Here is a 7296-nt window from a genome sequence, read left to right as displayed (position 1 = left end):
CTTGCTGGTTAGTTGTACGGGGTTGCAAAAGTGTGATTGCAATTTCGTGCACCAAGTTTTTGGCGCCGTTGCCGGGGATTGTTCGAGTTTGGACAACTGACGGCTTATCTTGTTGCTTAGATTAGGACTGTTTTATTTTTGTTGGTTTAGAGTCTTTTAGTTGAGTCTAGTTTCATATTTTAAGTTTGGTGTTAATTGCATGCTTTTGTTTTTCTTTTAATTTTCGAATTTGCATGTCCTTAGTCCTTTTTTTATCCTTAAAAATTCTAAGTTTGGTGTCCTCTTTGTGTTTTTCCCTTAAAAATTTTCGAAAATTAGTGTTTGATTTTCTAAAAATTTTAAGTTTGGTGTCATTTTGTTGTTTTTCTCTTTCCTCTTTTCAAAAATCAAATCTTTTTCATAAAAATTTTTCAATCATATCTTTTTAATCGCTATTTTCAAAATCTTTTTAATTAACTAATTGATTCAGTTCTCAATTTGCTTTGATCTTGTTTTCTTTTTAATTTTCGAAATTTTATTATAATTTCCTTTTGTTTTATTTTATTTTTTTTCGGTTAATTCAAAAAAAAAATAAAAATATATTTTTATCTAATTGCAGTCCATATTAGTTCCCTTTATCCACTATGGACCTAAGTGGGATTGATCAGTCCAGAAGGACTCTGGGGTCATATGCTAACCCCATTACAGCTGCATATGGAAGTAGCATATGTACACCTCCCATCAAAGCAAGCAGCTTTGAGCTAAATCCTCAACTCATTATCATAGTGCAGCAAAATTGCCAGTATTCCGGTCTTCCACAGGAAGAACCTACTGAGTTTCTGGCACAGTTTTTACAAATTACTGACACAGTACATGATAAAGAGGTGGATCAGGATGTCTACAGACTATTACTGTTTCCATTTGCTGTAAAAGATCAAGCTAAAAGGTGGTTGAATAACCAACCTACAGCAAGCATAAAGACATCGAAACAGTTATCAGACAAATTCCTGAATCACTTTTACCCTCCAAAGAGGATGACACAGCTAAGGCTGGACATCCAAGGCTTTAAACAAGAGGATAATGAATCCCTTTACAATGCCTGGGAGAGGTATAGAGGTATGCTAAGAAAATGACCCTCTGAAATGTTTTCAGAGTGGGTGCAGTTAGACATCTTCTACTATGGGCTTACAGAAAAAGCTCAGATGTCTTTAGACCACTCAGCTGGTGGATCTATACACATGAGGAAGACAATTGAAGAAGCTCAAGAGCTTATAGACACTGTTGCTAGAAATCAATATTTGTACTCTAGCAATGAGTTCTCCCCAAAAGAGGAAGTCATAGCAGTAGCCACTGATCCTAATCCTCAAGAACAGATGATTGAGCTTAATCAACAATTGCTCCTGATGACAGAACAGTTAGCAGAATTTAAAGAGATGCTCTATGAAACTAAAGTTGCTAACAAGAACATAGAACTGCAGTTGAATCAAGCAAAACAGCAAATATCTAAACAGATAACAGAGGAATGTCAAGCAGTTCAACTGAGGAGTGGAAAGACACTGAATAACACTTCTCAAAAGAGCAAAAAGCCAAACAAGGAACAATTGACAGAGGATAACCAAACCACTGTTCAAAATCCCTCTGAGGACAGTAAGAGCCCAGAAAGGAATGTTATTGGCGTTCAAACGCCAGAAAGGGAGGGAAAGCTGGCGTTAAACGCCCATTCCCTGCCCAGTTCTGGCATTCAAACGCCAGAAAAGGGGGAAAAGTTGGCGTTAAATACCCATTTTCCACCCATTCCTGGCGTTCAAACGCCAAGGGAAGATCAGACACCTGAGAGTGCTGACAATGATCCCTCTAACAAGGCTTCTTCAACCACTTCTGTAAGGAATAAACCTGCAGCATCTAAGGTTGAAGACTATAAAGCCAAGATGCCTTATCCTCAAAAACTCCGCCAAGCGGAGCAGGATAAGCAATTTGCCCGCTTTGCAGATTATCTAAGGACTCTTGAAATAAAGATTCCGTTTGCAGAGGCACTTGAGCAAATACCTTCTTATGCTAAGTTCATGAAAGAGATCTTAAGTCATAAGAAGGATTGGAGAGAAACTGAAAAAGTATTTCTCACTGAAGAATGCAGTGCAGTCATTCTGAAAAGCTTACCAGAAAAGCTTCAAGATCCAGGAAGCTTTATGATACCATGCACATTAGAGGGTGCTTGCACCAAGACAGCCCTATGTGATCTTGGAGCAAGCATCAATCTAATACCTGCATCTACTATCAGAAAGCTTGGGTTGACTGGAGAAGTCAAACCAACCCGGATATGCCTCCAACTTGCTAATGGCTCCATTAAATATCCATAAGGCATAATAGAGGATATGATTGTCAAGGTTGGGCCATTCGCCTTTCCAACTGACTTTGTGGTGCTGGAAATGGAGGAGCACAAGAGTGCAACTCTCATTCTAGGAAGACCTTTCCTAGCAACTGGACGAACTCTCATTGATGTACAAAAAGGGGAAGTAACCCTGAGAGTCAATGAGGATGAGTTCAAGTTGAATGTTGTAAAAGCTATGCAGCATCCAGACACACCAAATGACTGCATGGGCGCTGACATTATTGACTCTCTGGTAGAAGAGATCAATATGACTGAAAGCCTAGAATCAGAGCTTGAGGACATCTTCAAGGATGCTCAAACTGATCAAGAAGAACTAGAGGAAGCAAAGGAATTTTCGAAAATTCCTCAGGAGGAGGATAAGCCTCCCAAACCTGAACTCAAACCACTACCACCATCCCTGAAATATGCATTTCTGGGAAAGGGTGAAACTTTTCCAGTGATTATAAGCTCTGCTTTAAATCCACAGGAAGAGGAAGCACTGATTCAAGTGCTAAGGACACACAAGACAGCTCTTGGGTGGTCCATAAGTGATCTTAAGGGCATTAGCCCAGCTAGATGCATGCACAAGATCCTGTTGGAGGATAATGCCAAACTACTGGTCCAACCACAAAAGAGGCTAAATCCAGCCATGAAGGAGGTGGTGCAGAAAGAGGTCACTAAATTACTAGAGGCTGGGATTATTTATCCTATTTCTGATAGCCCCTGGGTGAGCCCTGTCCAAGTTGTCCCCAAAAAGGGAGGCATGACAGTGGTTCATAATGAAAAAAATGAACTGGTTCCTACAAGAACAGTCACAGGGTGGCGTATGTGTATTGACTACAGAAGGCTCAATACAGCCACCAGAAAGGATCATTTTCCTTTACCGTTCATAGACCAAATGCTAGAAAGACTAGCTGGTCATGATTATTACTGCTTTTTGGATGGCTATTCAGGCTACAACCAAATTGCAGTAGATCCTCAGGACCAAGTGAAAACAGCATTTACTTGTCCTTCTGGCGTGTTTGCCTACAGGAGGATGCCTTTTGGTCTGTGTAATGCTCCTGCAACGTTTCAGAGATGTATGTTATCCATCTTCTCTGATATGGTGGAGAAATTCCTGGAAGTCTTCATGGATGACTTCTCAGTATATGGAGACTCATTCAGCTCCTGTCTTAATCACCTAGCACTTGTCCTGAAAAGGTGCCAAGAGACTAACCTGGTTTTAAACTGGGAGAAATGTCACTTTATGGTGACTGAAGGAATTGTCCTTGGGCACAAAATTTCAAGCAGGGGAATAGAGGTGGATAAGGCAAAGGTAGAGGTAATTGAAAAATTACCACCACCTGCCAATGTTAAGGCAATCAGAAGCTTTCTGGGGCATGCAGGATTCTACAGAAGGTTTATAAAGGATTTTTCGAAAATTGCAAAACCTTTGAGTAACCTGCTAGCTGCTGACACACCATTTGTGTTTGACACACAGTGTCTGCAGGCATTTGAGACCCTGAAAGCTAAGCTGGTCACAGCACCAGTCATCTCTGCACCTGATTGGACATTGCCATTTGAACTAATGTGTGATGCCAGTGACCATGCCATTGGTGCAGTGTTGGGACAGAGGCATAACAAGCTTCTGCACGTCATTTATTATGCCAGCCGTGTTCCAAATGACGCACAGAAGAACTACACAACCACAGAAAAAGAATTACTTGCAGTGGTCTATGCCATTGACAAGTTTAGGTCTTATCTAGTGGGATCCAAAGTGGTTGTGTACACTGACCATGCTGCTCTTAAATACTTACTCACAAAGCAGGATTCAAAACCCAGGCTTATAAGATGGGTGTTGCTTCTGCAAGAGTTTGATATAGAAATAAGAGACAGAAAAGGGACAGAGAACCAAGTAGCTGATCATCTGTCCCGAATAGAACCAGTAGCTGGGGCGTCCCTCCCTTCTACTGAGATCTCTGAGACTTTCCCAGATGAGCAACTCTTTGCCATTCAGGAAGCTCCATGGTTTGCAGATACTGCAAATTATAAAGCTGTGAGGTTCATACCCCAGGAGTACAGCAGAGTGCAAAGAAAGAAATTAATTTCAGATGCCAAGTACTACCTCTGGGATGAACCATATCTCTTTAAGAGATGTGCAGACGGAATGATCCGCAGATGTGTACCAAGAGAAGAAGCACAAAGGATCCTATGGCACTGCCATGGATCACAGTATGGAGGACATTTTGGAAGTGAGCGAACAGCCACTAAAGTCCTCCAATGTGGCTTCTACTGGCCTACTCTCTATAAAGATTCCCGAGAGTTTATGCGTAACTGTGACAGTTGCCAAAGAGCTGGTAACTTGCCTCACGGATATGCCATGCCTCAACAAGGGATATTAGAGATAGAATTGTTTGATGTATGGGGAATTGACTTCATGGGTCCATTCCCACCATCATACTCAAACACTTACATTCTGGTGGCAGTGGACTATATATCTAAGTGGGTAGAAGCAATTGCTACACCCACTAATGATACCAAGACCGTGCTGAAATTCCTCCAGAAACACATCTTCAGCAGGTTTGGTGTTCCCAGAGTACTAATCAGTGACGGGGGCACTCGTTTCTGCAATAGACAGCTATACTCTGCTATGGTTAGATATGGAATTAGCCACAAAGTGGCAACTCCGTATCATCCACAGACAAATGGGCAAGCTGAAGTCTCTAACAGAGAGCTAAAAAGAATCCTGGAACGGACTGTGATAGCCCGAAGAAAGGATTGGGCAAAGAGCTTGGATGATGCTCTGTGGGCATACAGAACAGCATTCAAGACTCCTATAGGAACTTCTCCATACCAACTGGTGTATGGGAAGGCCTGTCATCTGCCCGTGGAACTGGAACATAAAGCCTACTGGGCAACCAGATTCCTAAACATGGATGCTCAGTTAGCTGGTGAAAAAAGATTGCTCCAGCTAAATGAGCTAGAGGAGTTCAGACTCAATGCCTTTGAAAATGCAAAAATTTATAAGGAAAAGGCAAAGAAGTGGCATGACAAGAAGTTGTCAACCAGAGTCTTTGAGCCAGGACAAAAAGTTCTGCTCTTCAACTCTAGGCTCCGATTGTTTCCAGAAAAACTTAAATCCCGGTGGAGGGGTCCGTATGTGATTACAGGAGTGTCACCATATGGATATGTTGAGCTTCAGGATATGGATTCTGACAAAAAGTTCATTGTTAATGGACAGAGAATCAAGCATTATCTTGAAGGCAACTTTGAGCAGGAATGCTCAAAATTGAGACTTGAGTGATTCTCAGTAAAGGTCCAGCTAAAGACAGTAAAGAAGCGCTTGCTGGGAGGCAACCCAGTCATTAGCAGGTTATATGTTTTGTTTTTACAAAGGCAAGTATCAAAAATGAAGGAATTCACAGAGTTACAGAAGGATTCAGCGCAAAAAGCAGAGAAAAAGAGCTTACTGGCGAAAAAACGCCACTAAGGGGCATTTTGGGCGTTAAACGCCAGAATGGGCACCATTCTGGGCGTTTAATGCCAGTAAAGGTGCCATTTTGGGCGTTAAACGCCAGAATGGGCACCATTCTGGGCGTTTAACGCCAGGTGTGCAGCATCCTGGGCGTTTAGAAAAACGCCCAGTGATAAAGGAATTCTGGCGTTTAACGCCAGCCAGGGCACTTGGCTGGGCGTTAAACGCCCACAATGGGCAACAAATAGGCGTTAAACGCCAGAATGAGTGCCATTCTGGGCGTTTAACGCCAGAAAGGTGGGGGGACCACAATTTTGTTTTCAAACCAAATTTTTTCAAACTCTCCTTTTCTTACCCATACTTTTCTACAAAAATACATCTCAACCCTTCATCATTCACTTTCAAATTTTCAAAAATCTAAAATCATTCTTCAAATCTCTCAAATCAATCCCAAATCTTGTTCAAAAACTCACCTTTCTCTCAAATTCTTTCCATATCTTCTCAAATCTTCTTTCAAATTTTTCTTTTTTTCGAAATCTCTCCTCCCCACTTTATAAATACACGTTTGGACCCATCATTCCTACACACCATTCGAATTTGCTCTTCTCTTCCCTCTCTTCTTTCCTTTCTTTTGCTTGAGGACAAGCAAACCTCTAAGTTTGGTGTGCTTTTCCGTGATCACTAAGCCAAGATTCATCATGATCATGGCTCCTAAGGGAAAACAAACCAATTTAAGAGGAAAGAAAGAGAATAATCCAAAGAATCTTTGGAATCAAGAGAAGTTCTTAACCAAAGAACATGAAGACCATTATCACAAGATAATGGGTCTGAGGTCAGTGATCCCGGAAGTTAAAATCTGAAAGAAGATGAATATCCGGGGATCCAAGAGCAAATTCGAAACAGAGGATGGGAAGTTCTAACCAATCCTGAGATAAGGGTTGGAAGGAATATGGTTCAGGAATTCTACTCAAATCTGTGGTTAACAGATAAGCAGAGAATGACTGGAACTGCTTACCATACCTACAGAACCATGGTCAGAGGGAAAGTTATGTACTTCCATCTGGACAAAATAAGAGAAATCTTCAAACTGCCTCAACTGCAAGATGATCCTGAATCCTTTAATAGGAGGATGGTGAGAACAGATAAAGGGTTGGATCAAGTTTTAGAGGACATATGCCTCCCTGGAACTAAGTGGATAACCAATTCTAAGGGTGTCCCAAACCAACTCAAGAGGGGAGACCTCAAACCAATTGCAAGAGGTTGGCTAGACTTTATTGGGCGTTTCATACTTCCCACTAGCAACCGTTCTGAGGTCACTATCAAGAGAGCAGTGATGATTCATTGCATTATGCTTGGAAAAGAAGTGGAGGTTCATCATGTGATTGCTCGTGAGATCTACACAATTGCAAATAAAAATTCCACTGAAGCCAAATTGGCTTATCCAAGCTTGATCTCCTTGCTCTGTAAAGAGGCTGGGGTAAAGATGGGAGTAGAT

This window comes from Arachis stenosperma, chromosome 3, assembly GCF_014773155.1.
Source record: "Arachis stenosperma cultivar V10309 chromosome 3, arast.V10309.gnm1.PFL2, whole genome shotgun sequence".
NCBI lineage: Eukaryota > Viridiplantae > Streptophyta > Magnoliopsida > Fabales > Fabaceae > Arachis > Arachis stenosperma.
This window is presented reverse-complemented; position numbering follows the sequence as displayed.